The sequence below is a fragment of the Dama dama genome, chromosome 25 (genome assembly GCF_033118175.1).
Source record: "Dama dama isolate Ldn47 chromosome 25, ASM3311817v1, whole genome shotgun sequence".
NCBI lineage: Eukaryota > Metazoa > Chordata > Mammalia > Artiodactyla > Cervidae > Dama > Dama dama.
This window is the reverse complement of record NC_083705.1, coordinates 13,537,588-13,553,220: the sequence shown is the minus strand read 5'-3', so window position 1 is coordinate 13,553,220 and position 15,633 is coordinate 13,537,588. Positions and strand designations below refer to the sequence as shown.

The 15,633-nt window shown below is 47.9% G+C and overlaps 1 long non-coding RNA gene across 1 annotated transcript in view; it reads right to left on the bottom strand.

Annotated features, from left to right (window-relative positions):
• Nucleotides 1-13,971, bottom strand: part of LOC133046646 (uncharacterized) — a 237,066-nt gene extending 223,095 nt beyond the window's left edge. Inside the window, exons 1-2 of the long non-coding RNA XR_009690539.1 lie at nucleotides 12,922-13,971; nucleotides 5,250-5,420 (exon numbers count right to left, since the gene is read on the bottom strand). This is a non-coding gene — a long non-coding RNA (uncharacterized LOC133046646). The remainder of the gene's footprint in view (nucleotides 1-5,249; nucleotides 5,421-12,921) is intronic.
• Nucleotides 13,972-15,633: the final 1,662 nt, after the last annotated feature.

Genomic DNA, 15,633 nt, shown 5'->3' with positions numbered 1-15,633 from the left:
CCAACACAACACTGTAAATCAACTATACTTCAATTAAAAAAAAAACACAGAATGGATACCTCTCCTCAACAGTGGAACTGTGGGTGCACAGCCTTAGAGCTGCATAACCCTATCAGGCACTAGGTGAGCAAAACCAAGCAGGGATCCAGTCAGGGCACTCGGAGCAGGTGGGAAAGCACGGCTTCTGAAGGCTGGCTACTCAGAGAAGGGGTCCAGAAAGGGAGGTCTGGGCCAAGCCACAAGAGGCATTCACAGTGAGGGTTCACAGAGAAACAGAACCAGGACTATATACATACGTATCTGTGTGTATGTATATTCACACACATATACACACGCTTCCCAGGCGGCACAGTGGTAAATAATCCACCTGCAATACAGGAGACGCAAGAGATGCGGGTCCCATCCCTGGGTCGCGAAGATTCCCTAGAGGATCCCCTGGAGGCAACCCACTCCAGTATTCTGGCCTGGAAAATCCCATGGACAGAGGAGCCGGGTGGGCTACAGTTCATGGGGTCGCAAAGAGTCGGACACAACTGCACACACACACACACACACACACACACACACACATACACACACACACACAGAGGATGATTTTTTGTAAGGAACTGGCTCCTGTGATCATGGGGGCTGACAAGTCTGAATTTTTAGGACAGAATGTAGGCTGAAAACATAGGAGGAGTTGATACTGCATTCTGCAGGCAGAGTCCCTTCTCTGGGACACCTCAGCGGACTATATGGGAACAACCCACATCATACAGGGCAATCTTCTTTACTTACAGTCAACTGACTGTAGATGTTAACTACATCCACAAAATACCTTAGCAGCAATACTTAGCTTCCCATTTGATTGACCAGCTGGGCCTATGACCCAGCCAAGTTGACACATAAAACTAAGCTCCCAGGAGGCCTCTGGAGAGAAGCAAGAAGGGGCAGGCTGTGGACTGTGGAGCCCAGCTGGGCCGAGGAGAGAATGGTGGGTCAGAGAGCTGAAGGCAGTGAGCGGAAAACAGGATCACGGGGCAGAAACTGCTGCTTGGGGGTCAGCTCAGGGTTCTGAACTGTGTGCTCAGAGGTTCGGGGCGCATGTCCCAGCCTCTGGAGTCACTAAAGGTTTCCCATGATACAAGCAATGCTGCAGTCTGCAGGGAGCCTGAGGATAAACCGGGAAGAACAGACCCCTGAGAAATCTGCATGAATCCACCCAAGGGAAGGACCAGATCCCAGACTGGTGAGAGGAGCTGAGGGGAAGGATGAATGGCTACAAGAGGCAGGTGGCCCAGACAGATGCAAGGGACAGACGCAGGGCTGGGGCCTGAGCCACAAAGGACACCGCATCCCCACGGGCAGCAGTGGGGATCAAGAGCAGCAGCCAGCTTGGAGGTCAGGCTGGGGGTCCTGGGTCTCAGTGTCTTGAGGGTGTGCTCACTGAGCCCCCAGGGGACACAACCACACACAGCGCAGAGCTCAAGGGCACCACAGAGAGAAACGGGCCAGCGCTAAGTCACCTGGTGACATCTCCCACGGAGAGACCGAAAAGAACAGTTCTGAGAGTTGAGCCTCGGAGGGTGGCTCCAAAGAGCCCAGAAAGCAAGGGGACGGAACCAGAAGGTCAGACGGGCCATCACCCGATGCCAACCAGGCCACAGAAGGAGTGCAGGGCCATCGTGCAGACCAGGGTATAAGCAGAAGCTTTCAAATGGCAGAAGCAACACAGTGACCCAGCAGCTAGGCATGACCCCAGGAAGAAACGTAACCTGCCCTCAGGGCCTCTCCCCCATGCAAGGGACCCTGAGAGAAGAATCTACAGCCTGGGGCACGGGCCATGTGATCAAAGGGGGAGGCTGGAGCAGAGAGAGTTTCTCCCTGAAATTCTCCTCAGCCCTTATGAGCCCCGAAGCGGTGAGCAGAGGATCCCCAGGAGAAGACGGGTGGATATGTGCTAGACTTCAGTGGAAGTCTACTTAGCCTAGTAGGCTGGAGGTGGGGACAGGTTACTGAAAGTGGGGGAGCAGGTAACAGGGATAAAGACAGCTGCGAGAGAGTAAACTGGGGGAAAGATGGGGCAGGTGACCACGGGGGTGGGGGGAGGAGGAGCAGGCACCTTGTTCCTTGACAGACAAATTAGATGGTTCACACACCGCGGTTTACAGGATACTGAGGCTTAAGGCAAGGATGGAAGGCAGCGTAGCATCAGTAGGTGGGCACCAACCAACACTGCTTCAGACACCTGCCTGGTACAAAAGGGGTGGTGGAAAAAGAGGTACAACTGGATCTTGAAAAAATAAAAGACTACTTTAAACAAGAGATGGCAGAGGCAGCAGCCCCAGATGATGTCAGCAGCTCACACTTCTCCATGGCGCTTACTGACCATCAGACACAACTCGAGCTCTGTATGCTAATGTATGTCAAGTCTCTGAATCACCACAACCCTAAAGAGATGCAGTACAATAATTACCACCATTTACAGAGAAGTAGAGGAACAGAGAGGTTAAGAACCTGCCCAAGGTCACACAGTTAGGATGTGGCAGAACTGGGATTCAAACTAGACAGTCAACCTAGGTGGGAGAGGCTAAAAGCCTTGTCTGAAATAAAGCAAGAAGATAAATGTAGAACTCCACAAGCATACACATATGGTGGCTGGTTTACCCACCCAGATGCACACAGCCTGGGGCATCCTCTGGGTACCCTGATCCGGAGGCAGAAGAAAAACACTCGCCAGAAGCTTGCAACGCCCCCTCCAGTCCTTAGCCAGGCACACTGGTTCTGAACATCCTTGCAAAGACTTGTCCTAAACCACCATGATCTGTGCCCAGGAGCCAGAGGTCCAGGGTCCAGAAGACAGGGGCTGCAGCTGCCAGCATCACAGCTTGGACAATACTGGAGGGGCCCGGAGAAGCCAGGGCTTCACCTGCCAGGCAAGTTCCCCACCAGGCTCACAGTCAGATTCCAGAGGTGCTGAGTATGCTGGAAGTAGCTCAGCCAAGGGGGTCTAGGAGATGCTTCACACCAAGGTCCCTGTCGGCTCTAGGAGCCTCTGAGTCTACGCTGAGCCAGAACACAGATTTGGAACCTGGAGGTGTACTGATGAACTGCTGTGTCACTTGACCTCTTAACCTGCCAAAATCCAAACTGGTAATGAAGGCAAGTCCAAACATCCAACACAGAGAGAGCCCATCTTTGCCCTAAAACATTACCTATTGCATTTACAGTTGTACCTTGCCTTTTACTGATAAAACCTTTCACCCTACAGAAGGGTTACCCATTCAACAAGAACCAAAATGTTGATTTTGTGCTTCTCCACCCAGTCAGGGCCTTAAGGCTCAAGAGACAAATACACATTGTGCTATTTTCTCGCTCTCAGCCAAAACCATTTTCCTGCTGCAAAGTATTACGGCCAATCCTCCATACCTCTCCGCCCCCGTCCTCCACTGGCCAACCTCTCATCCCATTGTCTCCTCTCCAGGACAACTGCCCAGGCTTTGTTCCATAAGCCCAGTTCCCTTCCCAAGCCACACAGCCTGGCCTCTTCCTCCTCCTCCTTCTCTCTCTCGCCTCCTCCCCGTCATCCTCACCCTCCTCCTCTTCTTCCTTCCTGTCCTCCTCTGTCTCCTCCTTCTCCTCATTCCCTCCCCCGCCTCCTCCATCTACCTCACCTCCTCCACCATAGCTGTTCCCATGATGGGGATAAAAGAGTGGCTTCTACTCTGGCAGGAGGAACCTGCAATAGGGCAGGGGGGCAAAGAGCAGGGGGTCCCTAGAGATGAGAGAAAGGCACCAGAGCCCTTCCATGGGCCCACTCCACGGTCACCAAAGCTGCCTTTTCAGCGAGAGCCACAGCAGGTGGCAGCGCCTAGCTGCTGTGACCACAGATCACAGAATGGCAAGTCGTCCCAGATCCAGAAGTGTGCCCAGGGCCAGCGGGTATTCTTCTGAATGCATCCTCACCCATCATATAAACCAGAATTCCCCAAAGTGTGACCATGTGTGCTACTGGACCCCTCTAGATCACTCACTGGGTGATGGACACATGCTTTCTATTTCAGAGATGCGTATCTGTTTTTACAATCAACTTCCATTTACAGGAAGATAAAACCTGGTTTTAAGGCACAGTTATGGAATAAAGTTTCCTGTTAAAATTTAAAATTAACTTTCTAAGTGAAAAACATAAGCTACTTTAAAGAAAAGTAGACAGTAGTAAACACATGGGTAGAATGCAGGTATGGTAAAAGCCACAAAGGCAATAAGCAAATGATTCATGACTGGTGATGCTGACATTAACTGCGTAGATATGGGCCCAACCCACAGGTCCAGTTTGTTCCTTGGTTAAGTGAGAACAGATCAGACTCACAAACTACTTTCAATTCAGTGGACAAATATTCACGGAGAGCCTCTGCTGTGTCCAGGACTGTGAGAGTTACAGAGAAAAGAGAACGCCCACAGCCACCCCTGACTTCAGGAAGTTTTCCATTAACTTGTTGGAAAGAACAAGGAAACTGGGAGAGAATGGAATGAAAGTCTGTAAGAGAGACAAATTGACTTCAGCAGCGGGGAGACAGGACAAGGGAGCCCATGACTGGCTGCAGGGACCCCAGGGTGGGGCTCAGGAAGGGTCATGGAGACCCTCATCAGTTCCAAGGTGCTTAGAATGCTCCTTCCACTCTGACTTCGTCACCTGGATCCCAAGAAGCCACTCCAGGCTCTGATGACCTTACGGCAGCAAGTCACCAGAGGACCTCACTTCGAGAGGCTGTGAGAAAGGGGCAGACGCCGGCAGGTCACGTCCCGGGCAGCTGTCATCCTGACGGCCACCCCCGAAGCCTGACGGCAAGGCTCTTCTGCCGAGGATCCCAGCACCCTCCAGCCAGGCTCCGCCTAGACTCACAGGTCTAGAACTCTTCAGTTCTCTGCTTCCTGGGATGGCTCTCCTGCCTCCCAAACTCTTGGTGCTGCCCTCTCTGTGGTGGGTGCGAGAGCCATCTCCCTGCCCAGTCCTACGCCAACCTAGGAACCCAGAAAGCTGGGCGTAGCTGAGCGGGAACAGAGGCAGATTCACAAGTGCCGAATTTCCCTCCAGATCTCGAGAGCTGACCCTTCTGGGTGCCTCCTGGTGCCCTGTCTACCATGAGGTCCCACCTTAGGGAACGGCTGCCCCCCCAGCCCGCCCACAGAGTCCCATGGTGGGCCCCCATCCATGAGATCACAGCGCACGGCCCCACCCCCCGACCACAAAGCATCAGAGCAGACACCTGAGCCAATCAGATCCCCCCTCTGGAGCTGGGAGCTATTCAGAATTTAGAATTACAGCAGAGAGGCTCCAGCTTACGCTGGGCGGGTCTCTCGAGGGTAGAGATGCGAAACTCCGCAGTTACGGGAGGCCGTCTTCTGCCACATGGCCCAGAGACGCAGGCAAAGTGGATCTGCAGTGAGAAACAGAGAAATAAGACAAGAAGAGGTAAGTCCTAACGAGCTATGCTCTCCCTCAGCCTTTCAAATGTCGCTATCCCAATGCCCTCTGCTTCCTCCCTATCCAAGGTGACTGCCCAGGCCTCCCAGCTTCCATCACACTTAACAGTAAAACCCATTGTTACAGACAGAATACTTGCACCCCCCAGTACTTATATGTGGAAGCCCTAACCCCTTGGTGTAAAGGTTTTAGAGGTGGGACCTTTGAGAGAGAACTGGGTTAGATGAGGTCACGGGAGTGAAGCACCCCATGATGGGATTAATGTCCTTAAAGAAAAGACCCGAGAGCTTCCCTCTTTCTCTCACCACCCTGTGAAAACCCAGCAAGAAGACCGCCATCTGCAAGCCAGGAAGAGGACCCTCACCAGAACCCAGCCGAGCTGGCGCCCTGACCTCAGGCCTCCCAGCCTCCAGAACCATGAAAGAAGAGAAGTCTGCTGTTCAAGTGGCCCCGTCTATGGCATTTCGTTTCTAGCAAGCCAAGCCAAGACATCCAGACTTCTTGCCCTGAGCCATCGGCCTTCAACTCCCCTACTTCCACTTTCCACATCACTCCCTAGACCCTGGCCACACCAACCATCTTTCAGTTCTTTGAACAAGTCAAGCTTAATTCCAACCCTCGGCCTCTGTACTTAATACTGTACTTCTGCCTGGAAGCAGCCCCCCTCAGTCTTGAGACAGCAGGCTTTTGCATGTCATTCGGATTTGTCTAGAAATGATCCCTATTCAGGGCGGCCTTCCCAGACCACGCTTGCTGACACAGGCCCTCGGACACTCTTATTTTCCCAGGACTTTGTGTCACGCTACCTCGCCCATCTCATTCGCCACATGTGTGCTTGTGACCAGTGGCTTCAGCTGTACCCAGCTCTGTGCAGCCGGCCAGACTCCTCGGTCCATGGGATTCTCCAGGCAAGAGTGGGTTGCCATGCCCTTCTCCAGGGGACCTTCCCCACCCAGGGACCGAGCCTGGGTCTCCTGCTACTGCAGGCGGATTCTTCACCAAGCGAGCCACCACAAAGTCCAGCCCAGTCCCCGGCACAGGAAGGTGTTCACCAGATATCTGTTAGATAGATGACTGAGACTCAAAAGCCTGGTCTCCACGAGTCCAGACAGAGAGCCCCGTTGTGGGTGGAAAAGGGGAAGGGGCGGCGCTGGACGAGGACCAGCTTGGCCCCGGCCAGCCAGCTCACACAAGACCCCTAAGGAAGCACGGTCAGTGCAGAGCTCGGGGACACGGAGCCCAGGGCTGGTCAAAAGACAGTCGCACGCTAAAATATGCACGGCCAGATTTTGTGCACTGCGTGTTTTATCTTTGACCGTACTTGTGGAAACATTATTCAAGAACATCGTGAACACACAAAAATAAATCTCTAAAAATATCATTTGGACGACACACACATACGAATGAAAAGATTTTTCTCTTTTTACTATAGCGGTCCATTAAGGCATTTTGAAAAAGCAAATTTGCTAAGTAACGGCACAGAGTAACCTGCGAATATAAATGGATCCAGTTGCTACCTACACAGCAGCCCCCAGATGAAACCCACCCCAATCTCTCTATCAATCAAGGCAGGAGTGGGGGTAGCTCACCAACTCTGTTCCCTGCCTTCGGAGGATCTGATAGTGTCCCAAGCAACAGAAGGTCGTGGTTCTTACTCACACCCGGATGTGGGTCAGAGAGTTGCCACAGCCCCCACCACTAGCTTTGATCACCAGGGGAGAAACCAGGGAAAACAAGCACCAAGCAAGGCCTTTGACACCGTCTCATTTAATCCTACCGCAGCCTATGAAGCACACAGTGTTATCCTGAAACTGAGGTTGAGCAGACTGAAGCACAGGGAGCCTAAGTAACCGAGCTGAGAAGACAGCAAATTAGCATCAAGGCTAAGATTTGAAGTTCGCAGCATCTAAATCCCCACCCCCGAGAAGCTGCCCCAGTCTCCACACCACAGATTAGCTCTCCTTTCCCGTCTTCTTCTCCACCGTCTGTAACTAATGTCAAGGGCCCAGCACCGTCCTCTTTTCTGTCTCTCCTAAACACCTGCCAGCCTGCAGTGAACATCACACGGCTGGTAACAATGAACCCAGGCTGCTTGCAGAGCATCCCCTTCTGGTCTGCCTCTCCCTCCCTCGGCCACCTCCACACACATATACATGGGGGCTCTTTTCTTGTCAATTAGCAGCCCTCTTGCTTTAGTTTTGTATGTCTAGCTTATCTTGTTATCCACATCTTTTTGCTTGTAACCTAGCCAAAGAACAAGAAGAGTCTAAAACACATTCTGTGACTTTCTTTTAGATTATCATCTTATCTTAGTTGTTGTTCATTTCTTTCTTCTGAAGACTTGCTTTTACTTTTCTCTTTGTTTTTCTCTTCTCTTTGTTTTTCTCTTTTCCTAGTTCTTCTGTCTCTCTCGAGGTTTTAAGGTCTTAGGGAGAAAAAATACACATACATATATGCACATACATGGCCACTGGATTACTCTGGCCATCGGATTCCTCTGGCCATCAAGCTAAGTTCACTTTGCTCATCATCAAAATTAAAATATTCTGCAACATGATCTACAAGCCTTATTGTCACTGCTGGGGATGGAGAAGTAGATTATGAACTCAGAACAACAATAAAATACAAAGATCTAGGAATCTAAATACCCACATTTAAATCTGGACATGAACCCTTGCAGCTATATGTGATTTTTGGATAAGAATCTCTCAGTTTGAGGATTTCATCTGTAAAGGAATAATAATGCTACTCCCTCCCAAGGTTGTAGAGAGGTTTAAAGGGGCCCTGTATATGAGAGTACTTTTAACCTAGAAATTATTTCAGCATAAAGCAGTATGGAATCAGGGTCCTGGCTGAACTATGAAATGCAGGAGAATAGGAGGATGCTGTCGAATTGTGCATTGCATATCACACCTTGATGACCTACTAACCTTTTATAGACACCGTCTTTACCCCAAACTGGGTTTCCCCCTGGAAGTCCTAGTTCTTCTAATGGAATCAGGAGGCATTTCATCACGCAACAACCACACACACAAACAGACACACACACACAATCTGCTGTGAGTCAGGGTAGTTGGTGCTGGGGACTGGACATTGAACTTGCTGGACAATACCCTGTCCTTCAGGACCCTTGTAATACATTTTGGGTGGGAGAAAGAGTAAGACAGCAAACAATGAAAATAAGGCAACAGTGCAGTAACTGATCAAGGCCTCTAATTTATAGGAACAGCCTGTATGAAGGCCCTAATGCAGGAGAGAGCTTGGCCTAATAGTAGCATAAAAACAAGGTGCTGGAAGGAAGCGATTGAGGGAGTGAGTCCCCTGAGGTCTGCAAAACCAGCAGAGCCAGATCTTACCAGGCCTTCCAGTCCACGGTCAGGAGTGTGACCTGGATTTTAAGGAGGCCTCTGGAGTTATGCAACAGAGTGATAGGATCGGGTTCGGGGTTTATTTTTGTTGGCTACTTGTTTTGTTTTATTTTATCAGTCTGGCTATAGTGCAGAGAATTAGGACTAGATAGAGTGTTGGTGAGCATAAGTAGAATCAAGAGAGCAGATGGTCAGCTCCGCAGTAGGACAAGACAGAGATGACTGAGGCTTGGATGGGAGACACATAGAGAGGTGAACAGAACTGACAGGTATTTTGGAGTCAGAAACATGAATTGATGATAAGTTTCACACAGAGGCATGCAAAGGGAAGGAGAAAATTATTCGTTTTCATATGGAAGATTACTCCTGGGTTTTTGTGCTCAGACAGTAAAAGAATCCACCTGCAATACAGGAGACCTGGGTTCAATCCCTGGGTCAGGAAGATCCTTTGGAGAAGGGAATGGTAACCCACTCCAATATTCTTGCCTGGAGAATTCCACGGACAGAGGAGCCGAGTGGGCTACAAGCCTAGTGGGCAGAGAGTTGGACACGACTGAGCGACTCACACACACACACACACACACACACACACACACACACACCCCAGAAAGGCAGTGACAGCACTGACCGGGAGATGGGGGTGGGGAGTGGAAGGGGGGCACAGGGCAGGTAAAGAAAGCGGGCAAAGAGAGGCCTAAGCTGCCCCCATTGTTCCCACCTACCCGTCCAGCGCAAAAGCTGGTTATCCTGTCCGTCTGTCCCCCACAAGCTTCTCAAAATCACCTCTACACTTGCCACCTGACCTCACAGTGTGTTCCCCCTGCGGACGTTTCCATCTCCAGTCCACTTTCTGGAATGGGGAGTAATAAGGTTTTTGCTCAGGGTTTTCTGTTACTTGCAGATGAGGACAGACACAATCGGCCCTCAGGGTCTAAACCCAGTCAGTGTCCAGCCGAGAGTCCCCTCCTCCACAAACACCATCCTGCCTGGCCACACCAGACCACCCAGCTCTCCACCCTGCCTGGTCTCTCTCACTCCTCTGGGCCTCTGCATATGTTGGCCCTGCCACCTGGGAGGCTTTTTCTTCCTGTTTCCACCCTCCAAATGCCTCCTAAACATTCTCCTCTTCAATTCCTGTTTTTTAAGTGAATGTAAAAACTAGTAATGTTCATCTTTGGTACCTTTCGTAAGGCGTCAACCACTGAGGTGTCAATGGTTGAAGGCAACCATTCTCTTGGTTCCCAGGACACCCTGATCTCATTTCCATGGTAATTCTGACCACACAGTGCTGGAAAAATTATTGCTTCCTCCTCTCTAGATTGATGCTGCTATAAGGGCAGTCGTGACTCGCTCAGTCGTGTCTGACTCTGCAACCCCATGAATAGTAGCCCTCCAGGCTCCTCTGTCCATGGGATTCTTCAGGCAAGAATACTGGAGTGGGTTGCCATTCCCTTCTCCAGTGGATCTTCCCAACCCAGGGATCGAACCCAGGTCTCCCACAGTGCAGGCAGATTCTTTACCATCTGAGTCCCCAGGGAAGCCAGAAGGGCAGTGCCTGGGTTTAGATCTTCCTTCCTGCCTGGTGTGTAACACCAGGTCTAAAACATAGCCACACGCGAGAGTTTACTGAATGAACCAATGTCAGAGTGGCTTAGTGCTATAGACTGAATGTCTGTGTCCTCCCTGAATTCATAAGTTGAAAGCCTAACCCCCAGTGTGATGGGAATTGGATGTGGGGTCTCTAGGAGGTAGTTAGGGTTAGATAGTTTATGAGGTTGAGACCCTCATGATGGGATTAATGCCCTTATAAACATGGAGCTCTCTCTCAGCCTCTCTCTCCCTCTTTTTATGTGTAATCAAGGAAGCAGGCCTCCACCAAGAACCCAACCAAGCTGGCGCTCTGATCTCAGGCTTCCAGATTCCAGAACTATGAAAAATAAATATCTGTGGGAATTCCCTGGTAGTCCAGTGGTTAGGACTCTGCACTTTCACTGCCAAGGGCACAATTTCAATCCCTTATCAGGGAACTAAGAACCATGCAAGCCATACAAGCAGGCCAAAATAAAATTGTTATTTAAGCCACCCAGACAATGGTATTCTGTTACAGCCACGTCCGTGGACTAAGGCAGGTGGGTTCTAAAGTCTTCAAAGTAAAAGTTCTTGAATGGTCTAAATGAACCTTAAAAATCCTACCTACCATACACTAAAATACAGTATCCACATTTTATGTCATGTACAGCGATTCTTATCCCCACTGAATTTTGAGAAATAGAGTCCCACTAAAGGGGAGAATAAACGAAGAGGCTGTATGACAATGTCTTTCACTCAAATCACCCTGCTGTAAAACAGTCATTAATCCCCAAAGGTAAGCTTTAAGGAAAGTGGGGTGGGGGAAGGGCTGAGAATGGACAGATGGACAGAGTCTTCTACACTAGCTCCTGCTTACCTAAAGGAGTTTATTTGACTTTTTTTTTTTAATATTCTATGTATGTAACCTCAGGTCCTGCTGTATGCACAGCAAGAAAAAGTTGTCATCATCATTTGGTCCAATGAAGTCTTTTTATTTCTCCGAGTAATTTACAGAAGTAATAATAAAAGGATAGTTTTTACATTTTTACTACAAAATTCGTTCAATCATTTAAATATAGCACATTTTCATTCCCTATTCTCCTGACTTTGAAGGTATATAAACTCAAAATGAGAAATATTCTCTACACGCAACTAACTATTCATGAGCTGTCAAATGTGAACCTGGGGCAGATCCATCTCACAAATACTAATTCCATATTTCAAGTAATTCTCCAATAAGTTCTAATTTATTACCATTTCTGGTTCTTCTTGCATTATAAAACTAGTACTTTTGAAACCTCTGATGGGTCATAAGTCTGCTAAAGAGAAGATGGTCATCTTTCTCCATAATTGCAAAGCATTTTCATTTTTACATTTATAAACACTGGTAAGAGTATTCTTTGGATCACTTTTGCAAACATACCTGATTTTGTCATTTGTCCCCTTCAAACTGTATCAAGAAAATTTTGTTAAAAAAACACCACAAAAGGTAAAAGAACTTTGGTTCCTGCTTCTTCCAGCAAAACAGGATGGTCCCAGTTCTTGTTGCAAAATATTGGGTGATGAAATCATTCTTGTTTAACGACTAACTGGACGAAAATATCATATTTTCTCTTTGTCCTCAAAAATATATTGTTTATCCTTCAATTCTGGAGTGTGAGAAAACTCATCTAGATCATTGTATGGTAAAATTCAGAGTCTATGAGTTTGCATACAAAGTGAATTTTACTATTACCATTAGCGTCAACATCGCTATTGTCTCTTCCGATTTGTTCTAACTACTGTAAAAGCATTTTCTTTTGTCACTTTTCTTCTCTTTGCCATTTTATGCAGGCAATAAAAAATTCTCTATTCTCAATGGCCTGCAATGAAAGCAGTAATAATAAAACTACAAAGATGGTATCTTCTATCCTCTTTTAAACTTTCTTGAAAGATGATGTAATAATCTAAGCAATGTAATAAGAAAACTGAAGGGTGATGCAATCATGATGATTTATTTCACTATTGCATCATCTTTCTGGATGGTGATGCCATCATTCTTTCATTTTCTTATTATTTTAGTATTTTTTAGTATAATTGGTAATAATTGATGGGTAATGATAAAATAATTCCAAGGATGATAAAACGAAAAGTGTTTCAAGATATAACAAAAATCAGATTCCACAAAGTCTTAGATTTATAAATGGCCCCAATGGTCCCACATGGTACATTCAAGATAGAACGGGTTTTATTCTGTTTTTGTTTAAAAAGTAAATGTTCTCTTCGATCTTGGCAAGATTTCTTTTAAAAAAGGACCAAAACTATGAAATATTAACCTTTACAAATAGTTAGAACTCCTCAGAAAAAAAAAATTTCAAAAATGAAAATTTAGTTCCATGGACCCTGATGGCACACTCCTGGTTAAATCACATTAACAGATTTGATCATTTCATGAAGATTTTCAAAATCTGGCTCACTAGAAAATTGCCCCCCCACACACACACGCAAAAAAGCAACAACAGCTCTTCGTTTACTCACAGTTTTCGGACCAAACCCATCAGAGAGAAAGCGCCACAGTGCTCCAAGGCCAGAGGGGCTCCGCTCGGGGCCCCAGGAGCCTCCCTGTAGAGATCAGGCAGATCCTGGCCTGGGACAGTTCCTCCTGGAGTTTTGTCTGCACACAGTGAGGAAGCAAAAATCATGACCCTAGGAAAACAGAGATGCCAAGTGGACTACCATGCAGTCTTCAGAGCAAGGCACAAACAAAATTCAGACCATGATCGGATGCCTGATGATTACGGCTTTTGATTCTTTACAGTGAGGAGACAGTGTTATTATTCTCTTGGAGTTTTTTTAAATCCTCATTCATCTTTTGTTTCCAGTCAATCCAAAACTATGGTTTGACTATTAATCTATGAACATAGAGGAAATGTTCAATTCACAAAAGTGGTGTACTCCAAACCTTTGGGAGTTGGTTATTTTGGGAACTAGGAATGGTTTTTCCTCCAATAAACAATACTATAAATGATGATGAGGTTTCCAGAGCAGCCCCACAAAAGTCTTCTTAACTCATAATGTTATTGAGGCCCCGGACATTTACTGTGAAAATGAGTAGAGAGCAATTTTGTTGTAACACCAATATACAGACTCAAAGATGGATGATACAGACTCCCTTCTCTTGAATTCCACTTAATGAAACAACTGGTTTAATGAAAGAAAACAAAGGGAAAGATAGAGACTTTTTAGGGAGAGCCCTCCACTTATTTGGGAGGCTGATAGCAGCATTTTATTGTTATTCTGTCTGGCCAGTATCACGTGGGCACCTTTTTTGCCATGTTTCCTCATAGAGACATGATACAAAGGAGTCGTGATGAGAATACATTTGAGGCTCACATCAAAGGATGGGGGAGGAAAAGCAAGAAGTTTGAATGAGATTTCCTTGATGGGGTGACTGAAGCATGTGGTTGCAAGGAGGAGACTGTCTAACTCTGTATTAACTTATTTACTAGGGAAATTGAGGAGAAGGTGGAAGACCTAGTATCAGGTCTGAGTCTGGAAGAGGCGAGTCCACTATTTGGACAGGCAGTTCCCCCTCTGACCATAAGGTGGTGCCATCAGTCCAGACAGTCGGCCCCCAAGGGGGCGTGGCTTGCAGGAGGAGGAGCTCCACACGTGGAAGCCACGTTTTCCACTCTGGCTTTAGAACTCAGAAAGCCTGGACCAGCCACCAAGTATTAACATGAACCTACACAACACCGCCTCATCATTCAACAACTTCCAATCCTCCAAGGCACCACCTGCTCACACCCAAGCAAGAACATCCTTCTAGGCATAGCAATCCACGTCAAGATTCCAACTAATTATTTACCATTCCTCTCACCCTTCACAGTGTCAGCTCTGGGCTGCTGACCTAAAAGGGAATCTAGTCTGAGAGCATCCTGGAGTTTCATCCTTAAATGCCACCAGGATGAAATAACAAAATCTTCTCTGGTGAGCACAGATTTGTTCACAAAGGCCCTGCAACAAGGCCCCAAACGCCCTTGACAGGTTTATCTTGCATTTGAATACCTAACTGGGCAGCTCCTAGTCCTCATATGAAACGCATGACATCCCCTCTGGTCATTTACCCCTGCTGGTCCTCCCTCCTACGATACCTTCTGTTCCTGTTCCACTTGTTAGTATCCTCTCCCCTTTCAAACTCAGACCCGAAGTAACCCACTCACTGTTTGGATTTAATTGGCAAATTGGAGTGAGAGAGGAAAACGGGTTCCACGCATTAACCACAGAAGCTCCCAGATGTCACGAAGGGAGCCTGCCTCCTCCTTCCCACTGCCAGTTGGGTCTTAAACTGAGAAGGAGGGCCCATCCAGCCAAGAACCCTTGCTGAGTCTCAGGGCAATACCAGCTGGACTGTCCTTACATCTCCAAAGTCTCAATTCCCATCTAGTGAGAGATCAAATCTGCAAGCACAATGCATGGTCCAGTGTCTGTTCCCCATTCATGTTTCCTTTACAGTAATAATAATACTTACTATCATTATTACTACCCCTTACCTACTCCCTACTGTGACCAGCCACAGGCTGCCAAACCAGGCCTGAGTTATAAGGCTAGAAGGAGAAAGGGAAGATCACAGCACAGTCACCAGCCTGAGCTCTTCTCCCTACTCTGACCCCAGGCCCGTGGCCTCGACTGGTAATCCCAGTACACTGCCTCCTGCTTCTGCAGAATTTTCTCAGCCCTGATGGGACAGACTGGGATGGGCATTCTTCTCTGGATGTCTGGCTCTGGCCAAGTGGTCCGAATATATAACTCTTAAGAACTGGTAACTGTACTTGCTATACCTCAAATCCAACCACAGCTTTTTTTTTTTTTTAGTTCTAAAAGGGGCAGGTGGCTCAGGTAGCAGGCACGAATGTCTCCTGTGAAACTGGAGCAAATAGCTTCAAGATGAATTTTTCTATTATGCAGGTCCTCTGAGGGCAGTCCCAGGGCCTTGTGGTGGCAGAAGGCTGTGCCCCAGGTCTGGGAGGCAGAGACCTGCATCTGCCTGGCCCCCGCTCCAGGTGGCAGCCCAGCCTTCTAACAAGAAGACTCAGAGTGACTGCATCCCACAAAGGTGGGCTTGCTCCCACCCGCTAGACCTCTCCTGTTTCTGTTGCTCAAAGAGCCAAGAAATCAGATGCCCTTTTTAATGCCAATATTACTCATGTTCTCACCTACAAAAGAGGCTCTCCAAGGAAAGAAATCCTA